At 38.4% G+C, this 12,459-nt stretch overlaps 1 protein-coding gene across 1 annotated transcript in view; it reads left to right on the forward strand.

The window, feature by feature from the left end:
• Positions 1–12,459, forward strand: part of RNF169 (ring finger protein 169) — an 87,442-nt gene that overhangs the window by 22,247 nt on the left and 52,736 nt on the right. The gene's annotated exons all lie outside the window — the stretch shown is intronic.

The following is a 12,459-nucleotide window of genomic DNA, read 5'->3' on the forward strand; positions in this document are numbered from 1 at the left end:
CTGCAAAGGAGAGAGCAGTGAACAGGGTTTTGAAGTATGAATAGCAAATCATAGTGAAAAGGGAAGAAAATCATTCTGGGAGGAGGAAGTGGCATATATAAAGTCCTAGTGGAGGCAGGATATGGCATATCTAGGAATAGGGAGATGTGTAAGGGCTGGGGAGAAAAGGATTATTGAAGGAATAGTAGAAGATTGGCTGAAGTGGCAGATTGGGTCCTGTTTACAAATCTTGGAGGCAGTGGGAAGCCAATAAAAGTTATTAAGTGGAAGGGTGGTAGGGTCAGTTCTCTTCATAAAGAAAGGGAAGCAATGTTAAAGATAGATGGAAAGACAGAGTCTAAGAGACAGGGAGGCCAGTTACTTATCATTGAATGCCCACAATCTATACCAAGTAGGTATTGGAGGATTAGGTGAGATAAACAACTGTGTTGAGGTAAGTGCTACTCCCATTTTATGAATGAAGAAACAGGCTTAGCAAAGATAAATACTGGTAGGCACATAGTCACTAGGTGACTGCAGGTCTGTCTGGTTCCAAATCCTGCATTCTTTTTAATTCTGGTATCATTCTACCTTGTGGACTAACAGGAATAATTCTTTGCCTCAAACAGGGCAAAACTTAATTCCAAAGGATTTTGTATCATGGTGGTGGTAGATGTGGTAGTGAGGACAACCACATGGGCTTGGTCTGCCTAGGATAAAAGGCCATAAGGTCCAAAGCCTTCATCTTAGCAGCATTCCCATGTCTGTGTTTGATTCTGTGACCTCCTTTATCGTGTGCCTCTTGCTGCTTTGACTGTGCTGATCCAGTGCGGATTACCTAACAACAAAGCCTTGTTGTTGGGGCCATTTCTGGATTCAACAAGAAACCTTATTCGCTTTGACTCTACTCTTATACCTGCTTTTGCAAATCCTGTTGGTCTCGGTTGTCTTAAATTTTTTTTTTGAGACAGGGTCTTGCTCTTTTGCCCAGGTTGGAGTGCAGTGGTACAATCAAGGCTCACTGCAGCCTTGACCTTTCCGCCTTAGCCTCCTGAGTAGCTGGGACTACAAATATGCACCACCATGCTTGGCCAATTTTTAATTTTTTGTGCAGATGGGGTCTCATTATGTTGTCTGGGCTGGTCTCAAACTGCTAGTCTCAAGAGATCCTCCTGCCTTGGCCTCCCAAAGTGATGGGATTACAGGCAGGAGCTACCACGTCCAGCCTCAACTGTCTTAATTTGTCTTTCTCACTAATCCAGAGATTAGCAAACTACGGTCAGCAGGCCAGATGCAGCTTCATCTCATCTTGTGAAAGCATTGCCTCTCCTTCCCAGCCCTGTTCTCTTTCTCCTGTGGATTCTTAACTGCAGTGTGTGTTTGTAAGATTCATTTGGCAGTTGTTTATTCTGTGACATTGCATCTGTCATCGTCTCCCTAGTTATTTAAAACTATTTTTAAAGCTTTTTGTGATTTAGTCTTAGCTAATAAACTGCATTATAAATGTTTTGGGGAAAGAGTTTTGTGCCTTTCTTTTTATATTTTCTCGTTCTGCAGTACCTCCCTTCTTCCTCATTGCTCATTCCCTCTTTAACCTACTAATCTCTGGTGACTGTTTCTATCATTCTTACACATTTACATATGATAACTTGATATGTTATCACGAATTTTTTTTTCCATTTGTGAGTTCTACGATTATGTCACTGTTTCTTTTTCCAGTATATTATTGCTGTTTCTGTGTTTAATGGTTTTTCTTGTTTGAGATTATAAGGTATACTTAATCTGGTGATGTTGTGCCAAACCCCCATCAGCTCCAGTGGGGATGGCACCAGGTTCAAGAGGCCAAAGAAGAGACTTAGCCAGTAAACGAGACATGGAGTTTTCCTGGGGGCTTCACATACAGGGAGAGACTCCAGTGGTGGCGGGCTGGGTGGGAGAACTGCCGCCACTTTCAAAAGGCCTGCAATTTCTATAGTATTTTTACGTAGCAGCCTTTATCTAACAACCGCCACCTGGCACCCTTCATTCAACTCAAAAGTCAGGACCTCTATGTCCCATATGGCCCATGTTCCACTGGACAGGGGCTCAGGTGTTCCTCATAGACAAGGAATGAATTTCTGAGTTGGCCACTCCCAGATTCCCTAGCTTGGAACACACATTCAGATGTGTCCACCATATCGGTTATTCTCAGGGTATGCTGAAGTTATTGCTATCAGGTGCATTTACCATACAGGTGACTTGCATCTTTCACTAACTTAAGCAGTTTCCCATCTTATGAAAGCAATACTGCGTATTATTAAAAGTATACAATTTTAGTGACTGAATAATAGTACAAGTGTATGGTCTGTCCATAATTAGCCTAACCATTTTCTCAGTATTGGACAGTTAAATTATTCTTGATTTTTATTTTGCAATTGTTAACAATGTTGCAATGAAAATATTTTTATGTAAAAGTTTTGCTATATTTCAGATAACTGTCTTAGATCGATTCCTAGAAATTAAATTACTAGATCAGATGTTACATAGCATTTCATAAGTTCTTGTGTGGGCTGTGGCATTTCTGTTTGATTAGTACTTTGCCAAAGAATAGTTTAAAAACACAGTAGTAGTACTACTACTATCATAGTAGTAATCGGTGGTGTAAATTATGGAACCTAAGTGAGCAGCCTTAAAATTTGATACTAAATTTTATTAGCTCAGTTCAACTTTCTTTCTGTGTATTTCCTCTTGTTCCCAGGTAAACACTCTATATTGCCTATTGTAAATTGTTACTTGTCCTAGGCAAGGGGGTAGGTGAAAATTGCATTGGTTTAAGACAGTCGGTACTTGGCTATCATCTATATTCTTGGAGAATCAGAAGGAGTAAACCAAAAAATAGTAGATAAAATGGGAAACACTTTAGTTTGGTTTTATTTTTATTTTATTTTATTTTTTGGGGGGGTTCAATTCTAGCTGATTTGATTTTCTTCTCGAAAAAAAGTTATTTACAATAGTTTGGTTTTAGAATACATTTGTGGTTCACTCCTGTATTTCTACCTTACTACTTTTAAATGGTGCATTTATTTTAAACATTAAAGTTTCTCCTTTCACTTACTTCATTTGACAGTGGTTGTTCAAGGTTTAGTGGATGGTATCAGCAGGTAAATTTGATTGGCTGCTTTTTTTTGGAGATGGGGTTTCCCTACTTTGCCTGGGGTTGGCCTCAAACTCGCAGTCCTCCCACTCTAGCCTTCTGAGTAGCTGGGACGACAGGCATGTGCTATTGTGCCCGGCTAAGCAGGTAAATATGAGATTAATATGGATAATTGCCTTGTTTCTTGTGTATCTTTGCACTTAACATATGTTTCATTGTAAAAGATGTGCTTTGTTTCATTGCCTGCCTTTCGCTGTTGTGCACCTCCACCTCTTGCAGTACTTAGGTATTTAGTTTTATAACTCTTTTGACATTCTATAGTTGTTTCACTCAAGTATGTTTTTCCTTTCTTTGTAAGATTGTAAACTTATTTAGGACTTGAATCACCCATGTTCTGCTTTTTATTATGTCCCTTTCTTGACTCTCAAAGAATGCTCTCTACTTTTGTTTTCTTCCTCGCTGTTCATTCCCTCTTTACTCTCTTAATCTATGGTGACTACATCTTCAAATCTCATCTATCCAGCATTACTGCCCACACACCCTATTCCAGTCCATCTGACACAACATAGTCACTTCTGCCTTTGCTCGTGAAGTTTCCTTTGCCAGAAATGGCTTTTTCCTCACTAGTACTTGTTCTTAATGCCTAACATAATTCACCTCCTCCAGGAAGCCTTGCCTTTAAGAATTCAGCCTCATTGATCCTTTTTCCTTTCCTCAGATTTACTTATGTATGCACACTTGCCTTATGATGTGCATCATTTCATACTTTAAAAAATGGTTTTAATTTTTGGCTTGTAGTTTCATCATGAAAATCTTATCTTCTCCACTGCTTATGAAGTATGTAGATTTTGCTTCTGGCTATGATGAAGCAGATTGTAGCAGACAAAAACTCCTGTTGAGAATAACTAGAAAAGCTTGATTTAAAAAAATCTATATGAAGGCATTGTAAGTTGCCAAGGCAGCCAGGATTTCAGACATTTGTGGATTCTTGGCAAAATGAGAGTGCAGCTATTAAGAGGCAAAAACGTCAGTGGTGCTTTCTTCATGAGACTGAGGATACAAAAATTGTAGTTCAGAGCTGCCAAGGCAACCAGAACCTGAGGGTCCAAGATCCCAAAGAGAAGAGATGTATAGCCTCTTGCCCTCTCCACCTACTTCCCTCCTACCTAGCTCCCAGGGTGTTTGCTGATTGTTAACTGTGCAGGGTAAAAGGCTAAGAAGCCTCACAGAAAGCTACTGAAAAGCAAGGCAGACTCTAACAGTTCTCCAGTGTTGAGGAGAAAAAGTTCATGATCTTTCAAGGAAGATAGGCTCGGGAAACACTGATCTCAGTTGGATCCTTGGAGGGCTACAAACTAGGGGAGAATGAGCTGTAGAAGCTTTATACTGCAGCCGTCTTTGAGTCAGCTCATGTCATGTTTGGATTGTGAAGTGATCTGCCCCCTCATTCTAACTGCCTATCAGAGAAGATGGTGGATCCTCTGTAGGAATATAACATCACCCACGGCCTTTATAGTTTTTCATACACAATGAATGACATTCTAACAAAAATTACAGATAAACCCAGAGACCAGAAGAGGAATAAAACCAGACAGTACAGAAATAGATCCATGTGTGTCCCCATCATCTAATTAGTTAATCAATCTTTATTTGAAGGACATTTAGGTTGTTCCCAGTCTTTAGTATGGCGAGTAATCAGCAGTGAACATTCTTGTATGTATATATTTGTACACATATATATCTTTAAGATAAAGCATAGCTTTGCTAACTCTTGTCTTATGAAACTTTTTGTTCTTTGCCAACTTGATACAAAAGTGTTTTGTTCTTAGTTTTTATTTTTCTATACTATGAACTGCCTATGCATGTCCTTTATCCATTGTTGTATGGGGTTGTTAGGTTCATACATATATATAAGGCATAGTGGGTAAGTGCACAGGCAGACCCTGGATCTAGATTGCTTGTGTTAAATCATAGCTTTTTCACTTACAGTAGTGGTAGCCTTAGCAAATGAAACTCGTGTACCTCAGTTTCCTCATCTGTAAAATGTGGATAACCATAGCACCTTCCCATAGAGTCATTATGAAGTTGAGTTAGTTAATATTCAGGGCATAGAAATGGGCCTGGCATGCTACATAACTGCCAACCACTGTAATAATGCTACTGGTGGTGGTAGAGATGGAAATTAGCCTTTTATTATATGTGTGGCAAGTACTTTTTCCAAGTTCATCTTTTGGCTTTGTTTTATTATCTTACGTTTTGTACAAATTTAAACTGAGTTTTAAAGATGAGTTGTTTTTAGCTTCCTATGAAGCGGCTGGTGGAGAGTTAAGTGTGGAAAGTGAGGGCATTTCAGGCAGAGGCATAGAGGCAGAAATAGCATGGTTTAGGGCAAGAACCATAGTTGTTGATGGAATGTAAAATAGGCAGGGAATGAAGTGGTATGAAGATGAAGAGGTAGGCAGATCCACGTCATATAGATCGGGGTCCCCAACCCCTGGGCTGCGGACTGGTACCAGTCCATGGCCTATTAGGAACACGGCCACACAGCAAATGAGTGGCAGCATTAGATTCTCATAGGAGCATGAACCCTATTGTGAACTGTGCATGCAAGGAATCTAGGTAGGCTGTGCTGTCCTATGACAAGCTAATACCTGATGATCTGAGGTGGAACAGTTTCATCTCGAAACCATCTGCTCCCCCCGCAACCCCTACACCAGTCAGTGGAAAAACTGTCTTCCAGAAAACTGGTCCCTTGTGCCAGAAAGGCTGGGGACCACTGATATGGATGGCCCCTTATGGCATGTTGAAATATAAGTGGTATAGCATCAACTCTTCTGATTACAGAAAATTGTCTCTGTGTATTTAAAGAAAACACATTAGTCCTCAGTTAACCATTTTATAACAGATATTAGTATAACTATATTATATGTAACTATATATTTGTGTAGTGCTAAATAATTTGGCAAACAGCAGTTTACAAGCTTTTGAATTCATCATTAATTTAATCTTGTCTATAGTTCTGATATATGGTTGTATTATTACCAAATTACACATGAGGAAATTCATGTGCAAAGAGGTTTTTTTTTTTTTTTAATTTGTTCAAAGACAAATAGCTAGTAAGTGGGACTATTCAAATGAGTGTCTTGGTCTTGGGACTCAGTAAGTCCAAAATTCTTTTTCATTCTGCTGCACTCATAGAAAATGAATGTACAGGGGTAAAAACTCACGCATACTCAGGTACCAAGGGATGCTTTCGTTTGGATTTGAGTTTTTGGGATAGCATCTTCCCATCACAGTTGAGTGAGGTTCTTTTTTAAATTTTGCATTGAGTGTGGATGCTTTGGCAATGACACTTCATTCCTGATGGTTTAATGCAATTAGCAACATGCCTATCTTGTAGTTTGTTTTGTTTTTTTTTTGCCTTTATTAATAAGCAATCACTCTGGCTGAGAGAAAATCCTTTTTCAGGAAGGATCTTCAGGGAACTATAGCTGTTCCTATAATTCACATAAGATTCATTTTAGGTCACTGGCCACAGGTGCATGTCATTCTTAAGGCATCATATCCTTAGAGAGTTTCTCTTCCTGTTAAGTATAGTAATAGTCAAAGGATAGGCATTAAGAAAGTACTTCAACCATTAGATTCATTTATGAATGCTAAGATATTCAGTATCTCAGTGACACCTGAAGTAGTTTCCAGCATTTCTGTTCTGTGAGGTGAAGGAAGGGTGAGTTATTGCTTCAGTGCTACTAAACACTTAAAAATCCCTGTAAAAGCTGCTAGAAGGATTGGTAGCTTTGTGACTAACTCCTCTGGACCGAGGAAGATGATGTTGCCTTTCCTGGTTCTGACTTGACATCTTGTTGCTCTGCTTTGTGGTGGGGTAGTATTGCTTTCATTTCACCCACAATTTCCTCTTTTGGGGTGGAGGAAGCTGACATGTGACCCCAGGAAGGAAAGGGAAGTAAAGAGAAAATTAAGAAAAGTAAAGTCTCACATCAGCAGTAACAATTGTTTTATTGTATGTGATTGTTCTTTATTAAAAATCTGGGAAACTGAAAGGTTCATAATAACTGTCTTGGCATAATTGATACTGTTGAATGCATACATGTTCTCCATTCATCTTTAAGAGATGTTATGAGACTTTGATTTAAAAGGGGGAGATCTTCATTTTTCTGGCCTTTTCCTGGTTCCTTTCTCATAATAGTCCAGGTAGATTGAAACACCACATTTCACAAGGCTTCAAATAAATTATTTTGATGTTATACATACTCTTAATATTAAGTTTGAAATCCTAATAGCATTTTACCTATAGTATTATACTTTAATGGAGATTTAAAAAATTTAGAGAAACATATTGAGTAGGAAATAAAAGTGAAATCAAAGTATTGTTACTGAATCACTAACTTTAGAAGTTATCTGATGTGTTGCCTTCATTTCTGAGATTGAAACTATGATCTAAAGAGATTTTCAGTTCATGACATGTGTTGTATGTGTGTGTTGGGAGGTCTCCAAGACCACCCACAGGTTCACTGATTTGCTAGGGGGACTTAAAGGACTCAATACATAGATGTATTCTGTGCTGTGATTTATTACAGTGAAAAGACACCGAGCAAAATCAGTAGAGGGAGAAGGTGTGTGGGACAAAGTCTGGGGAAAACCCATCACAAGCTTCTGAAGTCCTCTCTCAGTGGAGGCACACAAGGTGTGCTTAATACCCTAGCGAGGAGTTGTGACAACGTGTGAAATGTTCTCAACCAGGGAAACTCGTTAGAGACTTAGTGATTGGGGTTTATATTAGCTGATCACATAGGCACCCTCTACCTAGCATGTGCCAGAATTTCAGATTCCCCGCAGGAAAGCAGATGTTTGGCATAATTATATTGTTTCTGTAGTTTAGGTACAGTGAACAACTCATCAGTTAAGGAGGGTGGGAACCCTCCTAACATCCAAGTTTCTAGGCACCAGCCAAGGGCAAGCCTTGGAAGCAGGCCTTTTTAAGGATAGACATCTTCTCCCACTGATGTGTTAGAAAGAAAGAAAAGGATAGACAGGCCTGCTGTGTCAACTCTTTGCTGTGTATGTGTACGTGTACATGTGTGCACTTGTGCATATGCATGCATGCAACATTTAGCATAGAGTGTGCTTTTCATTAAACGTTAGCTGTTTTTACTTATTTATTATGGGGATTCTTCATTGGTTACTACTACTGTTACTTTTAATTGTGGTCTTCCGCATTCCTATGAGGTAGCTTGGCCCGTATTTTGATCCCCATTTGATAGACAGGAAGACTAAGTCAAAGAGAAGCTTCAACATGTATTTTTATATATATATATATGATATATGTTTTATATATATATGATATATGTTTTATATATATTATATATAAAATTTCCCAAGGCTCCATCATTCAAGTTTTGACATTTCTAAATACTCTCGCTTAATTGACAGAGCAGGTATCTGAATCTAATGTTATGTTCTTTTTGCAAGCCCACAAAAAAAAAGTGAGGATTTTTTTTTCCTTCTTAGCATTTTTAGAGGGTACAGCTAAAATAGAACATAGGATTAAATGTTTAAGTTAATATCACTTTGGACCAATTCACAACCTTTTATGCTTAACTGTTTTAGTATTCAAGAAGTACTTTACTTTCTATGTAATTTTTGAGCTTTTGGGCATGGTGTCATTTAATATAGCACAGTCCTGTTGGGGCAAAAAATGATCCTTAAAGCATTAAACATTGTTCATCTTAATCTGACTAAACTGATTAATATCAGTACTAATTTTGGTGACTGTAAATTAGTACCCTACCTCTACCCCTGCACATCACCTTTTGCAGTCAAACAAGCCAGAGGCATAGTAAGATTTCAGTCATTATGCTGAGTTCCTCCTTGGTCTTATATGAACTTTGAGATTTCTTAATATCCCAAAGTGAATTTAACTTTTCATGTAATATATGTATCAAAGTAGTTGGAACATTATCTTTGTTTTCTTTTCGAGACAGAGTCTTGTTCTGTCCCCAGGCTGGAGTGCAGTGGCACGATCTCAGCTCACTGCAAGCTCTGCCTCCCAGGTTCACACCATTCTCCTGTCTCAGCCTCCCAAGTAGCTGGGACGACAGGCACCTGTCACCACACCTGGCTAATTTTTGTATTTTTAGGAGAGACGGGGTTTCACCATGTTAGCCAGGATGGTCTCGATCTCCTGACCTTGTGATCTGCCTGTCTCGGCCTCCCAAAGTGCTGGGATTACAGGCGTGAGCCACTGTGCCTGGCCTGTTTCTTTCTTTTTTTTTTTTTTTAAGAGTTGAAGTCTTGCTCTGTTGCCTAGGCACAATCATGGCTCAGTACAGCCTCAAACTCCTGGGCTCAAGCAGTCCTTCTGCCACAGCCTCCTGAGTAGCTGGGACTATAGGTGTGCACCATCATGCCCTGCTAATTGTTGGGGAGTTTTTTTGTTTAATTTTTGTTTGTTTGTTTTTTGCAGAGATGAGGTCTGTCTGTGTTGCTCAGGCTGGTCTCGAACATCTGACCTCAAGAGATCCTCTCACCTTAGCCTCCCAAATTGCTGGAATTATAGGCATGAGCCACCACTCCTGGAGATTATCTTTGTTTCTTATAGATTGTACTTGCAAGTAAATTGAACCAAACCACAATTTAAAGAATGCTGTCCCACCAGTACCAGAGACAATTTTATACTCAGTAAATTCTGCTGCATGCCACTCTACTGGCTAAAATAGTTTGCAAAGTGTTTTTACTCATATTGCACTCATCTGATCCTTATAATAACCTGTGATGATAGGTATTCTGATTTTACAGAAGAGGAAGTTGAGACTGACTTATCCAAGGCTCTCAACCTTCTAAGTTGGGGATCAGGCTTACTGTGTAAAAAATGAAAATGTTAAGCTCTTGAGACATTTTGTACTAAATATCAGTGAAGTATTTTGGAGAAAGCAAATTCTCCAACAGTAAGTGAAAATTACCATTTCTACCAGGCTATTGCTAAAATATTTTTGGTTTCTTGTGTTGGATAGTATACTTATTTATAAGCCTGAATAAGATTATGCTCCTTATGTTGCTTCTCAAATAAAAATAAAGATTTAGAATTTTTAAAAAGCAGATCTGAGAAGAATCTTATGCATTCTACCAGAAGAAAATATGATGGAATTTGTTATTGTATCTTGGCCTAAAGGAAAGTCTTTCCAAATATAATAAAAAACGCAGAAGCCATAAAAGAAAAGTTTGATTAATATAACTACATAAAAATAACCACTATAAACAAAGTCAACACAAGTGATACACCGGGAAGAGTATTGCTAGTCATGTAACATAAAGCTAATTTTTCTTAACAAATCAAGAAGAAAAAGTTAATACAAGTAGGAGTAAGGAAATGCATATGCATTTCATATCAAAGGAAATGCAAATTACTCTTAACCATATAAAAATACTCAATTTCACTCATAAAATATAAGCATATAAAATGCAAAATTTCATCTGTTAGATTAGCAAAGCGAAAAGGTTTCAGCACTCATGGTGTTGGAAAAGATGTGAGTAGATCGGCTTCTTGGGAGGCTTAAGGCAGAGGGATCTCTTGATGCTGGGAGTTTGAGGCCATAGGTCACTATGATTATGCCTGTGAATAGCCACTGCACTCCCTCCTGGGCAACACTGTGAGACCTCATCTCTAAAAAAAGTGAAAAAGAGGTGTGAGGAAATGGCACTCCCATGCATTGCTGGCGGGACTATAAATTGATATAGGCTTCATGACAGAGGGGCAATTTGGTGTTCCTCTCAAAAAGCATGTATCCTTTGACCTGATTCTAGCAATTTATCCTATGGGTACACCTGCAGACATGTAAAATGATATATATGCAAGATATTCATTACAGCATTCTTTCAATAGTCTCTGGAGATTTAAACTCACCTTGTTGCCTGTATTTAGAACTTTTTATTCTTAATATAATTTTATCTTCTCTCTTTTTTTTCTTAATCAGTTTTACTAGAGACTGACTTATTGGTTATTTCAAGGTACCATGTAAAAAATTGAATCAGCTAGGGTTGTTAGTTGCAATCGACAGAAATCTACTCTGGCAAATTTAATCAGAAAAGGAATTTATTGAAAAAGAATATTAGCCCAAAATTACCACCTTGGTAGGTAGAAAACTAGGCTTGGAAAATGGCATCCAGGATCAAAGAGCAAAGTCTGTGTAATACAAAATCTTTGAAATTTTTTGAAGCATCTTTATGACCTAATGTATCATCAGTATTTTAAATTGTTTGCCTTAAGAGATATGTATTCTATTCATTGGGGGTTTATATATACATAAACATACACACACACACACACACACGACCACATTAATTTTATTGTTCAATTTTTCTGTATTTTTGCCACCTTTTGGTCTGCCTGATCCATTTTGTTTTGATTTTTGTTTTTGAAACAGAGTCTCACTCTCTCACCCAGGCTGGAGTACAGTGGCATAATCTCGACTCACTGCAACTTCTGCCTCCTGGGTTCAAGTGATTGTCCTGCCTCAGCCTCTCGAGTAGCTGGGATTACAGGTGCCCACCACCACACCCAGCTAATTTTTTTGTATTTTTAGTAGAGATGGGGTTTCACCACGTTGACCAGGCTGGTTTTGAACTCCTGGCCTCAAGTGATCTGCCTGCCTCGGCCTCACGAAGTGCTTGGATTACAGGTGTGTGCCTGGCCTGATCTATCTTTTTAATTGCAGTGTGTTAAAAAAATTTCTTACATTAATTTTTGATTAATTTCTCCATATAGCCTTATGAATTTTTGCTGTGTTGTAGGTTCATACAGGTTTTATTGTTACATCTTCTTGATGGGTTGCTCTTGTTTTAAAAAAAGATAGTAAGGAAGACTTTATTCAAGGAGGGCCACTATAATGGGGTTTGTAAAAGGGGAGAGAGTGGGCTCAACTCTAGATGGGTTACCTTTTTAATCATTACGTATTTCCTTCTTGATTCCTGTTAAAGCTTTTCTCCCTGCTTCGCCATGCACTAGCTCTGTAACCTTGGGCTAAGTCATTTAATCCCTCAGTTTTCTTATTGTAAAATGGGCATAATACCTACCTTATCAAGTGGGTGAAGGTGATGGAATGTTTGCCTTCCAAACCTAGGGTCTAACAATTCTGTAGTGGTTGGAAAAGTTTTATGTTACTGTTTTCTATATTTGCCTTAGGTCCAGTGTTTCTATCTAAATATCTTCTACATTACTCAGTATATTAATTAAGAGTCTTTCTAAAATAGTTGATTCCTCTGTGAGGGAAATGCAGGGAAAAAAATAAGATAGTTGAGACAACTGAAAAAGGACAAAAGGCAACTTTTTG

The sequence above is a fragment of the Pan paniscus genome, chromosome 9 (genome assembly GCF_029289425.2).
Source record: "Pan paniscus chromosome 9, NHGRI_mPanPan1-v2.0_pri, whole genome shotgun sequence".
Taxonomy (NCBI): domain Eukaryota; kingdom Metazoa; phylum Chordata; class Mammalia; order Primates; family Hominidae; genus Pan; species Pan paniscus.